General features: G+C 37.8%; 1 protein-coding gene across 1 annotated transcript in view; it reads right to left on the reverse strand.

Moving 5' to 3' along the window:
* The window catches only part of JMJD1C (jumonji domain containing 1C), a 318,019-nt gene that overhangs the window by 279,932 nt on the left and 15,897 nt on the right, over positions 1-22,190 (reverse strand). The window lies entirely within an intron of this gene.

Genomic DNA, 22,190 nt, shown 5'->3' on the forward strand with positions numbered 1-22,190 from the left:
CAATAAAAAATGGATAGATGGAAAATGAGAAAGCCCAGGACCACCATGGGCACCAGTGTATGTGTGCGTATGTATGTATACACACACACACATATATATACACACACACACACAAAAAGTCCCTTTTTGTGAGCCTTAACAGTCCTTTCCTTACTTTCATTCTATACATCACAGGATATTAATTTTCAGGGGCAGAAATGGTAAGCATTTTCATCATCCAGCCCATAATTCATATTTATATGTTAGATAAATTATGTTTACTATGACCACACTGTAGACTCATCAGAACAACAGAGGCTCACATTTATAAATTTTACAAATGCCATTCATATGCTGACACATTAAAAAATAGCTGTAGGGGCACCTGGGTGGCTCAGTCGGTTAAGCAGCCAACTTCAGCTCAGGTCATGATCGCACGGTTTGTGGGTTCGAGCTCCGCGTAGGGGACAGCTCAGAGCCTGGAGCCTGCTTTAGATTCTGTGTCTCCCTCTCTCTCTGCCCCTCCCCAGCTCGTACTCTGTCTCTCTCAAAAGTAAAATAAAGAACGTTAAAAAAAAAAAAAAAAGGTGGGGGGGGGCCTGAGTGGCTCAGTCGGTTGAGCGTCCAACTTTGGGCTCAAGTCATGATCTTGCGGTCTGTGAGTCTGAGCCCCGAATGGGCCTCTGTGCTGACAGCTCGGAGCCTGGAGCCTGCCTCGGTTTCTGTGTCTCCCTCTCTCTCTGCCCCTCCCCTGCTCATGCTCTCTCTCTCTGTCAAAAATAAACATTAAAAAAAATGTTTTTTTAAAAAAGCTGTAGAATAGAATAGCTTTCAGTGTTACTTTAGGTAATTCGTATTTTAGGATTTGAAAAAAAATTAAGATTAAAAAAAATTTTTTAATGTTTGTTTGTGAAAGAAAGAGAAAGGCAAAGAATGCAAGCAGGGGATGGGCAGAAAGAGAGGAAGACACAGAATCCAAAGCAGACTCCAGGCTCTGAGCTGTTAGCACAGAGCCCAGCACAGGGCTTGAACTCATGAAAGGTGAGATCATGACCTGAGCCAAAGTTGGACGGTTAAGCACCTGACTCCTGATTTCAGCTCAGGTCATGATCTCACTGTTTGTGGGATCGAGCCCTGGGTCGGGCTGTACACTGACAACATGGAGCCTGCTTGGGATTCTCTCTCCCTGTCTCTCTGCCTCTTCCCCGCTTGTGCTGTCTCTCAAAATAAACTTAAAAATTAAAATTAAAATTAAAATTAAAATTAAAATTAAAATTAAAATTAAAAATAAAAATATGAGTACTCAAACTGAACAAATAGTCCTTAATTCTGTGGCTTTGATAGCTCACTTAGAAGTTTCACTTAAGACATTTCTGAAATAAACTAGCCAATTACAGATCACCCATTCATGTTTTATTAACTCTCTATTTCTGATGTTTTCTCCTGCCAATCAGTACATTTTTAGACCTTTCCCATGAGCTCACTTAGTAGCATAAACACTTCTTTTAGAAATAAATTAATCTTGGGGCGCCTGAGTGGCTCAGTCGGTTGAGCATCTGACTTCGGCTCAGGTCATGATCTCACGGTTCGTGAGTTCGAGCCCCACGTTGGGCTTTGGGCTGACAGCTCAGAGCCTGGAGCCTGCTTCAGATTCGGTGTTTCCCTCTGTCTGCCCCTCTGCTGCTTGTGCTCTGTCTCTTGCATTGTCTCAAAAATAAATAAACATTAAAAAAAAAGATTTAAAGAAGAATAAATTAATCTCTAGTTTATTAAGACCACTTTAGGGACAGAACAAAAGTAAAAATCAGTGGACAAACAAAACTTAAAAAAAAATGAAGTAATATATATGCTAACTAATTTGGATGTAAATTAAAAAAAATAAAATTATAAAAAAAAAAAATGAAGTAATAAAACAACCAAGACCTCCATTTGCATAATGCAGACTCTCCCACTGGTAGCTAACTTCTGGTTTATCAAACCATTTTAAGGATAGAACAAAGATAAAATTCAGTGGACAAACAAAACCTAAAAAAGTAGTAAAACATAGGAGAGGAAGAGACAAAAAGGAACTGGAAAGACATGTGGAAAAGAAAAACTGAAATCAGAGAAAGAATCCTAGGTGTCTTTTGGATTAAAGACACTAGAAACTGCATGGAGATGAAAAACTCCAAATTTCCATTCTTTCACATCCTAATCTAGAACATATAAACTGATACAGTACATTCCAATGCCACAAGTACATTTTTAAATTATGTCTTTCAATTTAGTTTTGGCTACACAACTGACCCTTGAACAATGCAGGTTTGAACCGTGCAGGTCCACACGGATTTTTTTTTCTTCAATAAATATAGTATTGTAAATGTATTTTGCCTTCCTTATGATTTTCTTTAAAACATTTTCTTTTCCTTAGCTTACTTTACTGTAAGAGTATGGTATATAATACATATAACATACAAAATATGTGGTAATTGCCTATTCATGTTATCAGTAAGGCTTCCAATCAAGAGTAGGCTATTAGTACTTAAGTTTTTTGGGAATCAAAAATTATAGTGGATTTTCTTTTTTTTTTTAATGTTTATCTATGTTGAGAGAAAGTGTGTGTACATGCAAGAGCAAGAAAGGGGCAGAGAAGGGAGGGGGAGAATCTCAAGCAGGCTCTGTGCTGTCAGTACAGAGCCCAATGCGGGCGGGGCTTGATCTCACCAACTTGAGATTAGGACCAGAGCCAAGATCAAGAGTTAGGCGCTTAACAAACTGAGCTACCCAGGCTCTCTCTATAGAGAGCAGATTTTCAAAAGTGCAGGGGTGGGAGTCCCTAACCCCTGTATGTTCTCTCTACTGATCTAGAGAGATGGAATTAATCGAAAAATATTTTAATACTCTTTGTTGACAGTAGTATAATGTAACATAGTGGTTAAGTGAGCAACCTTAAGCTAAATTGTCTAAAGTCTAATCCCAGCTCCACCATTTACTAGTTGTATGACCCTGTACAAGTAACTTGATCTCTCTGTGCCCCAATTTCTCATCTGTAAATGGAAATTATAATAGTTTGCATATAAAGAAATGGTTGTGAAGATCCAATGAGTGAATACATGTCACAAGCTTAGAACAGAGTGACACAAAGGAAGAATTCAGTAAGTATTGGATATTGCCAAGAAAGGTCAGTAACTGCCCATTTGTTTATTCTCTGAAATTAGTGAAATGCTTCCAATTAAAAAAAATTTTTAAATTCCTAATTGCCATACACAGTTGATCTAATCCAACTATGATCATTTTGTAAAATCTTAACATCTCTAGTCCATATAACTATTTTCATAAAGGAACTCAAATTACAGTAATCATAAAATCTAATATAAAAGAACTATAAGTCAATGAAAATCATCTTTAAAATGGGTCAACTGGATTGTTTCTTATTATTCCTCATGAAAACAATGAAGTGATTACCTAAGAAACTTACTAGTTTAGGGGCACCTGGGTGGCTCAGTTGGTTAAGCGACCGACTTTGGCTCAGGTCATGATCTCACAGCTAGTGAGTTCGAGCCCCGTGTCAGGCTCTGTGCTGACAGCTTGGAGCCTAGAGCCTGCTTCGGATTCTGTGTCTCCCACTCCCTCTGCCCCCAACTCACTCGCATTCTATCTCTGTCTCTCTCAAAAATAAACAAACATTAAAAAAATTTCTTTAAATAAAAAAAATAATAAAAAAAGAAATTTACTAGTTTAATTCCCCCATAAAAACTAACACTATGTAAAGAGGATAAACCACTATTTTCAGTTACAGATAAAGCATGAAACATTAAAACAATCCAGTAATTTCTACAAAATATCCACCACAAAACACACCCTAATAGCTCCCAGGTAAGCTGATGTCTAAGCCTTTACTAACATTTTGAGACAAGTAATTTTTCTTTGGCGGAGGCGCTGTCCTGGGCATTCACAGGATGTTTCACCAGCATCCCTAGCTTTGACCTACTAGATGTGAGCAGCACCTTCCCCTCTCAACTCTTTAACCCCCTACCCCTTTGTGACAATGTCTGAAGACATTATCGAATGACCCCTGAGGGGCAAAATTGCCCCTAGTTGCTCTAGATTATGCGAGAAGTTCTTTTAATTCTAACGTTATAATAACAGCCAGGTTTTCTCTCCCCTCCCCACCCCCCCTTTTTGGGGCTATTTCCTTGAAAACTTCACAAAAAAGATGAATTATCTACCCACAATGCATTTTAGTATCTTGAAATACTTGCAAATAAGATTGCTGCTGGTGTCTATTTTACACTTACTTGATTCTCTGCAGAAACCAGAAAGATGTAATTCTTAATACATTTTTTAAAACTATGATTCATTTAAAATTTTCCCCTTAGGCATTTGGATTGCAAATTTTAATTATAGCTTCCATTTAAACCAGACACATTATGTTGCCAATCATGAACACAATACTTCAGTGAAGGAATGGCTTAGACTTATCAGCATGTGAAATCTATTAAGTCTGTGATAAGCATTTAATATGTATCACTTCATTTAGTCATAACAATATTCTTTAGAAATATTATTACCGCCAATTTTTAAGATGAGAAAACTGAGGCTAAGAAAGAACAACATTCCTACGTCATACTGCTAGTAAGTGACATAATCAGGATGAGATCGCAAGTCTCCTAAACCAGAGTTCACACTCTCTGTATTGGAATAAATGACCCTTGGAAACATCACTTCAAAATACTGAATCAGTCCTTACCTTTCGACATGGTACTGCCTTTTCTTCTTCACTCAACAATTTTTGAATATATAACTTTTAGTGCATCCAACTTTTCTAAATGAACAATACCTTTTCCCTAGTATTTAGTCCCCTCTCCTCAGAACAAGCACAACACTTATTTGAGCCTCAGTAGTGGCCTTTGTGATAGAAGAATTTGTAGTTGAAGAACTTAAGATTTTGTGTTGACAAACATAATAATAAGATCTGGATCAAAACAATGAAAGCAACAACAATCTTATTTTTATATTTATTTGTAACTTATGTTGATATATATAATGTATATATGATGGCAAGAATAAAGAAAACACCCATTCCAACTAATATATCTAAAAAGCCCCATACACTTAATTTGTATTGACCTTTGATTTGAAGATAATAACGACACATTTCCTACAAGACCCAGACTCGTGGTAAAAATACAGGAAAAGAAAAGGAAACGACTTTTCCTCCGTTTTCCTGGCCCCACTGCTACAAGGCCCGGAGGTAAAGCTAGGGTTCATGCTGCTCTCCTCTACCCTCATTCTTTGGAAGATGAGTTGAGATCTAACATGACAGGTTTGTTTTTCAAAAAAAAAAAAAAAAAAAAAAACTGCTCAGAATTATCTCTTCTTTGCGCAAATTAAGAAAACTCTAGGAACAGAAGTATATTCTCTAAAGGGACAATAAAAACACTAGCCCCATGAGGATTAAGTGAAATAATTCATGTAAAACGACTCACAAAGGGCCAGGCACAGAGTAAATACTCAGTAAATGATATGTATTTGTAACTTTTGTTGTTGTTAAAAGGAAATGTTAGTACAAAGACTTTTTGTTAAAGTTTACTTATTTATTTTAAGAGAGAGAGAACGCAAGCAGGGAAGGGGTAGAGAGAGGGAGAGAGAGAGAGAACCCCAAGCAGGCTCCACACTGTCAACACAGAGCCTGATGCAGGGCTTGAACCCACGAACTGCAAGAACACGACCTGAGCTGAAATCAAGAGTTGGACACTTAACCCACTGAGGTACCCAGGCACCCCTAGTATAAAGGTCCTAGTGTTCAAGGTCCTTCCTGAAATACCTCTGTGCTCTCCCCTTTCTGTACTTGTTCTTTTAAAATTCCCTTGTTTTGGGTTATCCTCAAATAATGCAAGTTGTTCTTACAACCTTATCTTACCTCACAAATCTTTATTCAAACGGAACAAAATAGTAGCAGGAAAAAAAAAAGAAGGTATTTGCTCTCCCCTTCTCAAGGCCAATGTTTTTCTCTTTTTGATCCTGTGACAGTTAAATGTAGAATAATGAGGAGTGACATCTTATCCTACAAAAAAATTCTCACAATTGACAAAGTGGTATTACAAATATATACAAACTTCTCAAAATCCAAATTACAAGAACCTGTATTTGGACAAGCATCACTGTGCACTAACTTTACTTCTAGAACTGGACCAGAGTGTTTTGAAAACAATGACCAGGACCCTTGAATCCCCCATAGCACTTAACACAATGCCTGGCACAGACTGTTAAGTATAAGTGTTATATAAGTGGATCAAAGTTTTTCTCATTTTAACTAAAAATTAAATCTATTAATTTATTCAACAACATCTGTCAAGGCCCTACCATATGCCAGGCACTGGTGACTAGCATGGGGATCCAAAAGTGAACAGGAAAAGACATGTTCTCTACTTTCACAGAGTTTGTATGTAGAAGACACACAAACGAGTAAAAAGACCTTTACCATTTGGTATTAAGGTATGAGAAATCCAAGAGAAGATATTAAATGGACAGATGAATGGCGGCACACAGAAGGAGCAACTAATCCGGGCCTGGAGTCAGAGCAGTGAGCAGAAAGAAATGATAGGATTGATGAAGCCTGAGGAATAAATGAAAGTCAGCCAAAGAAAGAGAAAAGTAAAGTGTTTCGGGCAAAATGTAAAAAACAGAGCTTGAGACCATGGCATATTTGAGGAACTGAGGGAAATTCTGTACAACATGACAAAAGCCTGGGGTAGGGGTAGGGGTAGGGGTAGGGGATTGGGGTAGTGGATGTTTAGGGGCAGAGGAAGTATAAGCTGAGAGAAACCGGGCAGCGAGAGCTGAGGGGGGACCCGTAGGCAGCGACCAAGTGGCCATGACCTAGTATAAAGCACCGTTATGAAGTGTGGGTTTTGGACTAATAGCAAGGGGAGGTATTTAAGGACTTGAAGCAGGGAAGTCTAAGAATCAGATTTGTGTTTAAAATGATTAATCCACTGCAGCATGGAAGATGGATAGAGAATAAATAAGAAGTTGTTGCAGCAAGTTAGCTTATTCTATTTCTTCTTATAACTTTAATGTTTCCCCCTCAAATGACCTTACTATGGGCATTTAGAAATGCTCATGTCTTTCCCAACTAAAACCACACCCACGCATTCACTCCCTCCTACTCTATTCTCCTATTGTTTTTCAGTTTTTACCTACTCATGTCTTCTTTTCACAAAATACAACTTTAAGTTAAAGTTATTGTAAAACTTAATAAATTTAACACAGTAATTATGAGAAGCCACGGACAGCACAACCAAAAAGAACAAAAATTAAAATAAAAAAAAAACTAAAGCCAAACAATGTCTTTTCTGAAACAACCAGTAATAATTGATTGAGTTTAAGGAAGTTCAGCACTGAAATTTTAGGGCTTTTAATACATAACTGGCTTCCCGACCAGGCTGAAAGAGATGGCTTTGGAGGTCCTCTAACTCAAGCTCCAGTGCATCCACAGGGGTGACCTTCCCTCGGGGCCTCAGGGAGCACTGAGAGTTCACCAGGAAGAGGCACTGAACAGCTGAGCAAGAGCCTGCTGAGGAAAAACAGCAGGATGGGGCCCCGGGCCCTCTCAGACCCCCTTCTCTGCTTTCTGTGGTCCAGGCACACTTGTTTACTTATTTATTTACCCTCAGATGTGCAGAGGTGCCTCCAACCCTCAAGCTTGCATGTGCAGCTCCCTTTGCTGGAATGCACTTTCCCAGGCTCTTGACCTAATGGGCTCGTTGTCAATCTTCAGGCCTCTTCCAGAAGACCTTCTCAGATACCCTCACCTAAAGTGACCTCCCCAGTTACACTTCGTTTCTCACCCTTCTACTTATTTCCTTCAGAGCCCTTAGCACAACCTATAATTACTTATTTACTAGTTTGCATTGGTCTCATTAACAAGAATGGAAGCTTCATTTGGGCAGGGAACCTCCTCTTGTTTAATCACCAACTTCCAATAAGGTAGCTTCATAAATATTTTTGCTGAATACAGGAATACAGAAGGTACAGATAACGACAATAGTGATGGTAATAATATTAGCTAACATTTAGTGAGTACTTATCACCTGCCAGGTACTCTTACTGAGCAATTTACAGATGAAGCACTAGTTTAGCAACCTTAGAGATAAGAAAACGGAGACACAGAGCTATTAAGTTACTTTGCCCCAAAGTCACACAGCTTGGTGTGTGGGCCTCTCCACAGAACAGCCCCAAAGTTGGCAGAGAGGAACTGACTCATTAGATGGAGAAAACTGGAATTGTTCTTCTCCTTTACTCCTCTACTTCCTTCTTTCTCTTGCCTTTCTCATCTAGCTTTTGTCATCAATACTTTTTCTCCTGATCCCCAATCATTTTTAATTACTGACCCTTTTCTCTGTTCCACTTATCTGATACAAAATAATTTCATGATATACTTTAATATAGAATATTTTAACATAAGGTAATTAATATTCACTAAAGTATTATACAAAGATCTACAATTTTATTTTTTAATAAGAAGGAAAATGCACTGGGGCGCCTGGGTGGCTCAGTCAGTTAAGCATTTGATTTCAGCTCAAGTCATGATCTCACGGTTTGTGAGTTCAAGCCCTGCTTCGGGCTCTTTGCTGTCAGCATAGACAGAGCCTGCTTTGGATCCTCTGTCTCCCTCTTTCCCTGCTCCTCCCACAAGCTCTCTCTCAAAAATAAATAAACATTAAAAGAAGAAGAAGAAGAAGAAGAAGAAGAAGACGACGACGACGACATCTGCACCGATACTCTTGACTCTCCTGTTTTTTACACAGTGACTCTCATACAGCAATCAGCTTGGTTGTGGACTGTTAGAATAAATAGGAAAGAATAAGAAAAGGAGAGGCTTCCTTTTCTTTCCTCTCTTTTCTCTTGGTCTCCTAAGAAAGTGAACATGAATATAAATATTGTGCAAGCCAACCTGTAAAGAGCCCCTTCATTACTGTGTCTGAAAATTTGCTTTGGAATACAAATTTGAATTTATGCCTTGGTTCTGCTCTATTTTATACTGTCACCACAGAATCTTTCATAGTTGTTCCCATAACAGCTTAGAGCTACAATCCTCCTCAGGGGAAAAAGCAAGTTTGAGCTCCAGACTCTTTCCAGACAAATAAGGCAACCTTGAGAGCGTTTTCTAAGCAGCTGGATCAGATAGCTGCCACAACACTTCTGTGAGTCCCAACAGGGAGCTTTCCTGCCAGCCTCAGAAACAGTTATTTGTCACCACAAAAGATAATTCATTCTCAGTTAAAAAAGAAAAATAACATTCAATCTAGTAGAAATTCCTTGCCCTTATAGAGAAATTATTTTTTAAAAAACACAGAATTATCACTTTTTCTTTGAAAGGTAAACTGAATCTCAAAATAAAAAGGTTCCTTCTAATAGGAATTAAGTCTGATAAAATTAAACATTTAAAGGAAAACTTTTAATATATGACAAAGACTTAAAAGGTCATTTTTAAAAAGCTAATTTATAAAAACAAATCATTAAAAATGTAAGAAAAAGAAAACAAATTATACTTTTACATATCAAGCTCAAAGTGGGAAATCCAAAATGAAGTTGGAGAGGGAGAATCAAAGCAATTGAAAATCAGACAAATAACCTACCACCATTCTGTCTGAATGACACCCATCCTAAAGTATTCACTTTGAGCTGTGAGGTTCTGACTAAAGGGGAAAGATTTTAAATTTTCTGGATTTCTTTCTCCAACTTCCTTGCCTTCTTTTGTTTATTCTTCCTTGATCTTTCATTTTTTTCAGTATCATTCATAATTCCAAAAAATTATCTGGGTATGGAGACCTGACAGAATTATATATTTATAGCAGAAAAATTAAAACAAATACAATACTATTAAAATCTGGATTGACACATATGTAAGAACCACAGTCTATTTTTAAGTAGACAAACAAAATTATACATTTTGATTAATGTATTATTAATACATTATTAATAAAGATTAAGATAATAAATTCAACAGCACCTAAAAGAGCACCGATGTTCTATTTTCACACGGAAATTAATTTATGGGTTAGCCATTTTCACAGACCACAAAAGTGGCCACCACAAACTGAGCTAATAAAGTCACATAAAGGGAGAAAGAGGCTGATAAAATCAGAAGGCTCCCAAACTACTTTAAGAATGGTTTTCTTTCCAGGGCATCTGGGTGGCTCAGGTGGTTAAGCGTCCAACTCTTGATTTTGGCTCAGGTCATGATCTGATGGTTAGTAAGATCGAGCCCTGCTTCCAGCTCTACACTGACAGTGAAGGACCTGCATGGGATTCTCTCTCTGCCTCTCTCCCACTCAATCAATCAATCAATCAATCAATTGAAAAAAGAATGTTTTCTTTCCAATCCAGATCTCCAGATCATATTCCAAAATACAAAACAAAAGAAAAAAATGAGAGAGAGAAATCAGAAAGCCTTTTCTTCCTGTAGCTGGTGGGAAACAGGGTATATGATTACTGGGTATTTAACTTTGAGTTACTTTACAAAATATAAAAAGTTATTAATTCATAATAAAATATTAGAAAGTTCCATTATAAGGAAACATATTTAAGTGAACTTCCTTTGATATTCTGGGAAGGAATCAAAACAACTGATACTGAATAAATGAAAAAAAATTTAGTTTTAAGATTTTACCATCATAGGTGTGAAGAAATGGGCACGAGTATACTGCTGGTAAAAGCTGTAAATTGTTATAAAATTTTGTTAGTGATTTCACAGTATCTATAACAAAGGTTAAAATGTACATACTCTTGGATTCTGTAACTTCCCTTCTAAGAATCTTGTCCTATCAAATACATGACAAATGCACAAGAGTAGACACACAGTGTCTTGCAGTATTGCTATATTATTGCTGACAGAGAAAACTTGGAAAAAGACAAAGTATATGCTGATAAGTGTCAAATTTATAGCAGAGGAAACTGAGCCTCATCCTGGTCAGGTCACTGGTGGGAAGACAAGGCATATCAAATACATGACCTAAATAAACAACCCTTGAAACCCTTGAAATTATCGCTGCTTCACTATATTCCTCAAAGCTAAGATCAAGTGCTATCGCCTTAAGGAAGCCTTCCTTGACCTCCCCTTTCCCTATAACGCTTCCATACCAAAAGCCAAACATTTCAGCATTTTTAACGTCATCATTTAATTATTAACAAAGACAGGGATCATGCTTTAGATCTATTTGTCCAATTACCAAGCACAGTGCCTATGCATTAAAAAAACAAAAACAAAAACAAAAACAAAGTGGGGCACCTGGGTAGCTCAGTCAGTTGAGCGTCCAACTCTTGATTTCAGCTAAGGTCACAATCTCAGGGTTGAGGGACTGTCAGGCTCAACACTGAACTTGGAGCCTGCTTGAGATTCTCTCTCCCTACGTCTCCCTCCGTCCCTCTTTCCCACTCTTGCAGTCTCTCTCTCTCTAAAAAAATAAAAAACAAACAAAAAATTCTGTTCATCGAAAATCCAAATAGCAATGAGCACCCCTAGCACCTAGACTGTGGTCTCTCTACATACCAAAGTTCTTTAAGCAAATGGCTGAATCTTGGTCTGGGTCAACACATTTACAAGATGATCCTGGGATATCTTACACCAAAATCAAGAAAGCAATCAAGGAATACTAGGGTCATGTCAAGAGGATATAATAGCCAAATTGAAAAAACTTTCACTGGTCAATTTGAGCACCAGTGGAGTAATGGAATGAAACATTAAATATCTTTAAATCCACAAGTTAATATTTGTGTATTAATATTAATGTATGTTTTTATTAAATTTAATATTAATCTAAAGTTAATTCATTTATCATATTTGGAGGATCCAAAGGAACCAATTCATTCATTTGAAAATTGATAAATAAAGGGAAATACTTAAGCATTATCCTTCACATTTAAATTTTACTTTAGGGTAATAAATTGTTGAAAAGGAAAAATTTATTTAAAAATATTTTAGTTATTGGGGCGCCTGGGTGGCTCAGTCGGTTAAGCATCCAACTTCGGCTCGGGTCATGATCTCATGGTTTGTGAGTTCAAGCCCCACATCAGGCTCTGTGCTGACAGCTCAGAGCCTGGAGCCTGCTTTGGATTCTGTGTCTCCCTCTCTCTCTCCTACCCCCCTTGCACTCTGACTGTATCTCTCAAAAATAAATAAACATTAAAAATTAAAAAAAAATATTTTAGTTATTAAATGTGAGTTAGAAATGATTTAAAAAAGAATATCGTCATTTTATAATATCTAGTGAATTAACAGATCTATGTAATCACATCAATAGTTGCTACCAGACATTAAACACTCTTAATGGAAAGACAAAATACAACTTTTGAGACAGTTGTGCCAAAATAGTCAAACCTGAATTTGATCAAGCCTCTAAATCTACTACCGATTTATAGTAGAGGAAAGGAACGTGTTAAATGACCATGGGTATACAGTCAACAAAGTCAAGACTGAGGGAAACTCTACAGAATAAATAACCTAATTTCTTCAACAAAAAGCAAAAGGGAAAGAGGGCAGGAGGAGGCAAAATTTAGAGATCAAAAAACTTTAAGAGACAGACTACTACAGATCTCATTTTGATCTCAATTCAAGCAAAGGAACTACATTTTTAAAAGATAAAAGTATAAGGGTGCCTGGGTGGCTCAGTCAGTTAAGCGTCCGACTTCTGTTCAGGTCATGATCTCACAGTCCGTGAGTTCGACCCCATGTTGAGTTCTGTGCTGACAGCTCAGAGCCTGGAGCCTGCTTGGGATTCTGTGTCTCCCTCTCTCTCTGCCCCTCCCCCGCTTGTGTAGGCACACACTCTCTCTCTCTCTCTCTCTCTCTCTCTCTCTCACTCACTCAAAAGTAAACAAACATTAAAAAGGAAAGTTTTTTTTTTAAAGTTTAAAGAAAAAGTATTAAGTGCAGATAACTATTAAGAAATAGAGTGATAAACACACACAAACACACATGCCTGGGAAAAACAATGCCCAGCTATTATGAGACACCTGCATGAAACAGATAAAAAGATGTATTATTATTCAAGTTTGTTAAAAGTCTTAAGCTATTAACTTTTAATTTTTAATCTATAAAAAAGTAGACAAGAGGACTTATAAACTTATGTAAAATCTATCGGCAAGACTGATTAAATACCAATGTACTAATGTCAATTTTGGCCTTCATGTCAATTGAAAAAGACCTAAATTTAGAATAGTCTCTATAGTAAATATATCATGGAAAAACAGCAATTCAGAAATGCTAAAGGATATCCTTTCAGCGAGCTGAAAGGCAGGTTACACATGCAAATACTAAAAAAAAAAAAAAAGAAAGAAAGAAAATGGAAAAATCAAATCCATTCAAAACAAATTCAGGGTAAAATCTCAAGCCCTGTTCACTAAAAATTTATAAATTCAAACTTCTGAAATATAGTTTATGAAAGTATTTAAAGAGCAAATTAATAAGATAGAAGGAGACATGTTAAATACCTCAGAAAAACTATTAAGTGGACTCATTTGTCTTAAGTGAAACTCTACCCTGTATTTTAAATTGTTTCACGTGGTATTTACAATCACTTTTACCTATTATAACGCTATCATCCTTTTGAACTCTACTACTTAACATTTAGTAGTCCTCTTCTTGGACTATTTAAACATATTAAGTAGAGTAGGCTTAGTCATATTTTAAGGTTTAACTAGGGATAAAAAAAAAATAACCCACTGAAATGCCAGGCATATATTTCATGTGTTATTTGGAACTGTCCACAACAAATGAATATTTAACTATCAAAGGTGGCTTGGTAGAGAACCACCAACCTGGGTAACGTAATGTATCTTAAAAATAAACAACACTTTTCCCCTCAGCTGGCACTTCAGAATTTATAGCACATATGAATCAATACACTCCTATGAAATAGATTTCATTAATTCCCATCTTACGCATGAAGATGAAAAGACTAACAAAACTAAGTAACTTGCCCAAGATTTTCTGTCAATAAGAGGTAGGGTCAGAGTCTGAACCTGCTGGACACTGTAGCTTAATCAGGACACATGAGCCCGTATTATCAGCTCACTTCAATACCACTTTATTGGATGTTATGAATGTTTATAACACGTTAGTTATAAAAATCTGAGAGGCATGAAATTTAACTGTATACTATCAGTAAATTTTACACTACCTACAAAGGTATTGCATAAGACAAAGAAGTGACTCATTGAAAAAGACTGAACCAAAGGTACTGATGGTAATTGTGCTTTTATTTTAAAGTAAAAAAATTACAGTACTGTGTCACACATTTTCCAGCTCTTTCTCCCTATACTTAACTCTTAGAAGGTACTAAATATAAGATTATTTTCAAGGCAAAAAAAAATCATTTTATAAAGAATAGTACCACTATTTCTGCCAGGTGACTGTTTTACTAAATCTCCAGCAAGATCACCATGAGAACAAACCAGCAGTGGTACTGGGGAGGAAAAGGGGAAAGAGAGAGGGAGGCAGGGAGAGGGGAAAGACTACATTTTAATATTTAAATTCACCACGGATAATCTTTTTCTAAAACTAGTAAGACTAAATTATAACTTCAAAGGGAAATATTTTTGTTCCTATATTAAAATAACATGCCCATCGCTAACCAAGGAAATACACTTTATTCATTTATGTACAGTCATCTTCATATTGATTCCAATTATGAAATATGTTGCAGTAAAAGGGAAGCCATGAAAGACATTTAAGGTCAGAAGCATTTTTACAAATTTTGCCAATTTGCAATTTTTATCCCTCTCCTTACTTTGACATAAGGTGACCTCTAAAATATCACCAGCAGCTCATCATGTCACCTCAGTAATCCTTTATGATTAAAGTTGAAGCCTGTTTCCTCTCATCCTGTGCTCAGTGAATGAAGAACAGCTGGGTTTTTGTATAGGCTGGAGGCTTTAAAAAAACCTGCCAGGTCTTTAATTCTCCCTCCACCCACAACTGCCAATATAGTAAATCCTTTGCTCAACTCCATTTTTCTTGGAGTTAAGGAAAGAGAATCAATTCTTATGGATAAAAAGATCAAACTTTGAATCCAAGACCTACAATACAATTCCAGGAAATGGAGCTGCATTGCTCTAAACAGCAGTAACACTTATAAAAATAGAATGGCTAATAATTATTAAGGTCATCCTATGTTATCAAGCAATATGCCAGTGATTAAAGGCATTAGCTCATGTAATTGATCCTCAACATAACTCATTGAAGGAGATAATATTGTTAAATTCATTTTGCAGATGGAGAAACTGTCTTAGAGCAAAGTAACCAAAGTAACTTAGAGCAAAGTAACCAGAGTGCAAAATGGCACTGCTCTAAGTAACAAAGATTTGACATCAAAGGACCTGAGAGATAAACTTAGGGTTTCAATGGCCAAGTTCCAAAGCTCCCAATCTGAAGTCCACATAAAAATCTAAATGAAACAACCATTTAACTAAAAATGCATACATACAAGGTAGCTAAAAACTGTAGGGTTGTTTTTTTTTTTTTTTTGCCTTTAGATGAACTTAACATCAATTCAGTATGGATAGCATATGCTGTTCTAATTATAATCTTTTGGTTAAAAATGGGGAAGCATATTATTAATAAGGCCTTGAGGAAAAATATTTTTGTAATATGAGTAATATGGGATTCACAATGGAAAAACAACTTGAGATCTTTTGTGTAAAACTTTGCGGAGACCTCAATGCTCTGGGATAGCTCAAACAATATCTGATTGTCTGTCAAACAAATGTTTCTACTCCAGAAATATGTTTGCTCCACCCTCACTCTGGTACCTCCTTCCCTCCACATCTCACAATCATCCACCAGCTGCTTTCTATTATCACTAGCTGGCCTAGGAAACTCTGAGATTAGCTCTCAGTGGGATGAGCTGACCAAAGGCAGCTGGCATTGACTCAACATTTATTCTTTGCTGTGAATCCTGGGCAATTCTTTCTCTCAATTACCTGGTTTCTTCCATTTTTTTTTTTTCCCCCTGATTCTCCTGGCTACTTGCTGACTGACTTACTTTCTGTTCAACTACTGAACACTTCCCCGCAGTTGCTTAGTAGGTCACTGAAGTTTCCATCCTAGCCCCCCTCTCTGGGATCTGGATCATTCTGACAGATTTAGAAGAATCTCACTCCACCAGTGTGCACATGTTTGTGTCCCACAAGTGCTGTTTTCCCCATTCTACTTCTTTGCTAGTTCCACTTGAGCGCTGCAAGGCACATTCTACCATGACACTCTAAAATGATCATTGTATTATGGCTGATTTTGGTTGGGGGCATGTTCCACAAAATACTATGGGCAGCCTGTGGACAAGAAGTATATAGTATCACACCCAGTGTATAAAATCATTACTTCTGTGCTTTTATGGCTAGTTATCCACTCAAAATCCTAAAGGATGTTATATAGCTACCCTCACATCTTCCCCATCCCCCAACCCCTTAATAAAATAATTTAGGACTCATTTTGGGATCTTTAGAAGTTATTTTTATTTGCAATATGATGACATTATCAAACCAACGATAACTCTAAACTCTTTCTTATTGCCCATTTTACTTGCTTTGGACACATTTTCTCATTCTTCAAGATTTCCTTAACTCCTTGAATTTTGAAACCCTGTCTAGTCTGAATAGTGTCACAGCACTTAGTGTAGTCCCAAATACTCATTCATTAAGACTTGGTGCACCTGGCTGTCTCAGTCAGTTAAGCGTCTGACTTCAGCTCAGGTCATGATCTCACAATTCATGAGTTCGAGCCCCATATCGGGGTCTCTGCTGTCAGCACAGAGCCTGGAGAGCCTGGAGAGCCTGCTTCGGATTCTCTGTCTCCCTCTCTCTCTCTGTCTCTCCCTCTCCCCTGCTCATGATCTCTCTCTCTCTCAAAAATAAACATTAAAAAAATTAAAATGTTAAAGACTTAATGTAGTCCAAATTATTTCAGTAAATATTTATTATAGACATTGGGAATATAACAGCGAAATCAGAACACACAATATTCCTGCTCTAATAGACTTTACATCCTAAGTAGAGGAGGATACAGAAAATAAGAACAGCAGCAGAACTGCAGAGAATTGGAATGATGATCCAGGCTACTGGGATGATAAATGAAGGAGGCACCCTGGAATCTGAATAGCATTAAGAAACCAATCCAGGGAAAAGAGTTGCTCACATTCTGGAGCAGGGAACAGCAAATGCAAAAGACCCTATGACAGAAAGTAAGATGGCATATTTATAGGAACAGAAAAAAAGGCCAGGGTAGCTAAGCTTAGTAGGCCAGGAGGAGAGTGTTACGAGACAAAGCGGGAAGACTAGCAGGGGCCAGCTCACACAGGGATTTTAACTCAAGTGCAAGGAGAGGCACCGGAGCGGGTTCTAAGCAGTTAACAAAGTCCTATCATTTGTGGACTAAAAAGGCCACTCTGGTCATTATGCAGAAAACAGACTGTAACAGGTCAAGAACAGAAATAGGGCACTTGCAGCTGAGAAAGGTGGTTGAGATAGAAAGATGCAGACAGATTCAAAAGGTTAGGAAGCACATCTGACAAGACTTGGTGGTATGCTGGGTGTAGTAGGTGAGAAAAAAAGAAAAAGGATAAATCTTATGTTTCTGACTTGAGAAACTGGATGGAGTGATGTCATTTAGTGGGATAGGGAAGACAAGACAAGAGAAGATGTTGGGTTTAGTGAAGGGAAAAGCCACAAGTACAATTTAGTGAGCTGGGGAAGGCTATGGAAAATGCTGGCTTGAAAAGGGGAAATTAAAAGTGGAATTGTGGAGTCGGAAGAGATGTTATAGATCCTTTATTTGACCACTTTATTCTAGAGAAGTAAACAGTGACTCAAACTTGCCAAAAATGGCAAAGTACACTCTGGAAGAGCCACTCTCTCGGTTGACCAAGCTTTTTTTTTTTTTTTAATTTATTTATTTATTGTGATGGGAGGAGGGGCAGAGAGAGGGAGAGAGAGAGAATCCCACGCAGGCTCCGCACTGTCAGCACAGAGCCCAATGTGGGACTCGAAATCATAAACTGTGAGACGAAACCTGAGCTGAAATCAAGAGTCAGATGCTTAACCGACTGGGCCACCCAGGAGCCCCAGTTCACCAAGCATTCTTAACCTTTTTGTGCCATAGGCTCCTTTAGTAGGCTGATGAAGCTTGGACTCAAAATAATGATTTAGTTTAAAAAGAAGTTTTAAAGGATGGAATTACAAAATAAACCAATTGTACAGAAATATAGTTATCAAAATAGTAAAAAAAAAAAAAGTGATTTATTAACACTATGTGTATTTCTTTATCAACTCATTAAATAATAAGACCTCATAGCATATCTCATTACTACTATAATTCCACAGCAATGATACATGGTGTAAGCAATAGCACAAGACATTTGCAACAACTTTAATGTTATAGAAAAATGTGTGATTTCTATTGGCAAAAAGTGAAAAGTACTACTAAAATTACTGTGATGCTTTGTTTCCTACATTCATAACTGAAGGATAAGCTAAATTTTAGAAGAAGGTTAGTCCAAAAAAATGCAATTTTTCACCTTCTAAATTCATGGCCTCCTGAATTATATCCAGGATCACCTAATTTGCAGACCCCAGATTAAGCCCTTGGTTAAACCCCTGATCATTTTTTCCCCAGGTTCTCGATGGTGGCTGCCCCAGATTTCTGCAGCCTCAGGCCTGGGCCTTTGTAAAACAGGGCCCCTGGGGTGGTGGCAACCTGGGTACTGTGGGGCCTCTGCTCTGAGCAGACCTGGAGCTTGGCCTTGACTGGCAAGGAGACATTCCTAATGAATCTACATCATCAAAACCTTGCAGCCTTTGAGGACCTGAGTAGGTGGAAACTGCCAAAGACTTTATTTTTCCTTTTATTATTTCTTAAAAGCCCCTTCCCAGCTCCACGACCCGGCGGTCCTGAGCTCTGGCCTTGGATGCATGCTCCAGGCAGACAGAGAGGGTGAGTAGGCGCCTTCCTATAGGGATGACATGGAGAGAAGGCCCAAGCTGGCCAGTGTAGGAGAAAGGAAAGGGTTAGGAAAAAAGCCAAGAGACCAAAGGAAAAAATAAAAACTCAAAAACAAAAGAAAACAAAAGCCCTACACACACCACAATTTTCCATACCCCAAATGCTAGATTTGGAAGGATACCAGTCCCTCTAGCCAGAAACAATTCCTGAAACTGCCCCAACATGGGAAGTCTAACTGTTCTGAACAATCTCATGCATATACTTGAAGGAGCAACCCAGCAAAGAGGCGTACCCTTGGCAAGAAGAGTCAGGACCACTGTAGCCAGACCCCTTGTGACTGATTACCCTGCCTTTAGTATTTCCTCAAATCTATCCTTCATCCTGATGAAAGATCACAAAGGCCAATCTACCAACAATACTCCCCTGCTTAAAGTCCTTGCAAGGGTTCCTCATAGCTTCTGGGACAGCACGGCATTGATAGCTACATTCTTCAGGATCTGCTTCTCCAATACAGTACTTTAACTCGATTTCCAGCATTACACTGCACTTCCTAGATTTCCTGCCTGTGTTCTCTTTTCTCTCTTCTACTAGCGCAAGACTACCAAAATATCATTTTTGAAAGCATCTGATTCTTTTCTTCCAGAGAAATCTCTCTCTTTCCTATGAATCTCTGCAAATTAGTAAAGGTTTTTGCCTGGCACATTATCCTGGGCTGTAGTCATTATCTACATATACGTTCTTTTTCCCACACATGACAGTATGCTTCTCTCAAATTCAGTGTTCTGCTACAAAAGGCTGTCTTGAATATTTGTGCTGGATTTTTACTAATCTCAAAATAAATAGTATCTATTATACCCATTTCAGTGTTCAGTTTATGAAGAGATTTCATGCATTTTCTTACAATAATTCTCTTAATACCCTGTGAAGAGTTAACCTTCTTAATCACCCTGTGAAGATAAACAGTCCAAAGTATTACCCTAAAACCCTATAGAGACCAGCAGTCTAAGGTATTACATTTTTTTTGCAGATGAGGAAACAGAAGTCATGTGAGATCAATGGACTTGTCCAGGTCTAATCATTTAATGAGAAATGGAGCTTGATTCATAAATCCCACGTTCTTTGGTGTAGTGCTTGATGTGAACTAAAGCCACTGTGTCAGGCCCAGGACAGGTGAGTAAATAGAACGAGAGAACTTCTCTCAAGAATCGTTTCAAGGTAGTACCAATACGACCCTATTAACAATAGAGGTTTTTTGGGGTGCCTGGGTGGTTCAGTCGGTTAAGCGTCCGACTTCGGCTCAGGTCATGATCTCACAGCTTTTGAGTTCGTGCCCCGCGTCGGGCTCTGTGCCGACAGCTCAGAGCCTGGAGCCTGCTTCGGATTCTGTGTGCCTCTCGCTCAGCCCCTCACCTGCTCATGCTCTCTCTCTCTAAGTAAAACAAAACAACAACAAAAAAAACTATACAGTTTTTTTATTACAATAGTACAAGTACTATAATAAAAACCTATCATAAAGCTAAACACTCAATGTTTAAAATTACAACCGATTTTCTCTTTTTATGCTAGAATTTTTTATTACTCATGTTACTCCAGACCTCTAAAATGAAAGCTTCTTGGAGCGCCTGGATGGCTTAGTCAGTTAAGCACCTGACTTTGGTTCAGGTCATGATCTTGCGGTTCATGAGTTCCGGCCCCACATCAGGCTCTTTGCTAATAGCTCAGAGCCTGGAGCCTGCTTCAGATTCTGTGTCTCCCTCTTTCTCTGACCTTCCCCTGCTCACACTCTGTCTCTCTCTCTTTCAAAAACAATTAAAAAAATTTTAAATGAAAGCTTCTTGTAAACACTAAATATTATACAACTTACTAGAGATTATTTCCATCTTCAGAAAGAGAAACTAAAGTAATAATACTTCAAAAGATTTCTCAAGGATATGCCAATTTAAAACTGTCAAACAAGAACTAAATTTTGGGGGACACTTGGGTGGCTCAGTCATTTAAGCATCTGACTCTTGGTTTCGGCTCAGGTCATGATTTCAGGTTCGTGGGATAGAGCCCCACCTCTGACTCTGCACTGATGGCAGAGCCTGGATGGGACCCTCTCTCTCTCCCTCTTTCTCTGCCCCTCCCGAGCACTCTTGCTCTCGCTCTTTCTCTCTTAAAATAGATAAATAAACTAAAAAAAAAAAAAAAAAAAAAAAAAAAAAACCTAAGAATTTTCTACATTTGTCCTGCTCATGCATTCATTTTGATCAGGTTACTGAGATATTTTTATGCAATTTTCATGTATTATAACATGCCTAGGTAGCTTATCAATAGTTCTCTCATGAGATTTAAAACTTGCAGAAAGTGGGGAGCCTGGGTGGCTCAGTCGATTGAGCGTCTGGCTTCAGCTCATGATCTCACAGTCTGTGGGTTTGAGCCCCTCATCGGGCTCTGTGCTGACAGCCAAAGCCTGGAGCCTGCTTCAGATTCTGTGTCTTCCTTTCTCTGCCCCTTCCCCGCTCATGCTCTCTCTCTGTATCTCAAGAGGTGAATAAACGTTAAAAATAAATAAATAAATACATAAATAACTTGTAGAAAGCTAAGTTTTCAAGAGGGTATTGCATGAACAGTAAAAAACAAAATTCAATTCAATGAAACATTTATTATCTATTTTATGTAGTGTTGGCAATGCTGGTAAGGATGTATAAGATACAATCTCTGCTTTCAAGAAGCTTAAAATCTAGTAAAAAGGATGATAATCCTAAAAATGTCTATAATTTTTGAAACATGATGCTTTCAAAATCACATATCTTAGATAAACCTTGACAAAGAAAGACAGCTACAGGAAAAAAAAAATTTTTTTTCAAGCCTCCAGAATATCCTTACACAGAATGAAAAATACATTGTTGTAGGGGCACCTGGGTGGCTCAGTCAGTTAAGCATCCAGCTTCGGCTCAGGTCATGATCTGGCGGTTCATGAGTTTGAGCCCCACATCAGGCTCTGTGCTGACAGCTCAGGGCCTGGAGCCTGTTTTGGATTCTGTGTGTGTGTGTCTCTCTCTCTCTCTGCCCCTTCCCGGCTTACACTCTGTCTCTGCCCCTCTCAAAAATAAATAAACATAATAAAGAAAGAAAAATACATTGGAATATTTATATATACTTATATATTTATTTAAATACATTTTTATTTAAATATAATATTTATTTAAATATATTTATATATTTACATACACACACACACATATTGGAA

Source organism: Panthera uncia, chromosome D2 (genome assembly GCF_023721935.1).
Source record: "Panthera uncia isolate 11264 chromosome D2, Puncia_PCG_1.0, whole genome shotgun sequence".
Taxonomy (NCBI): domain Eukaryota; kingdom Metazoa; phylum Chordata; class Mammalia; order Carnivora; family Felidae; genus Panthera; species Panthera uncia.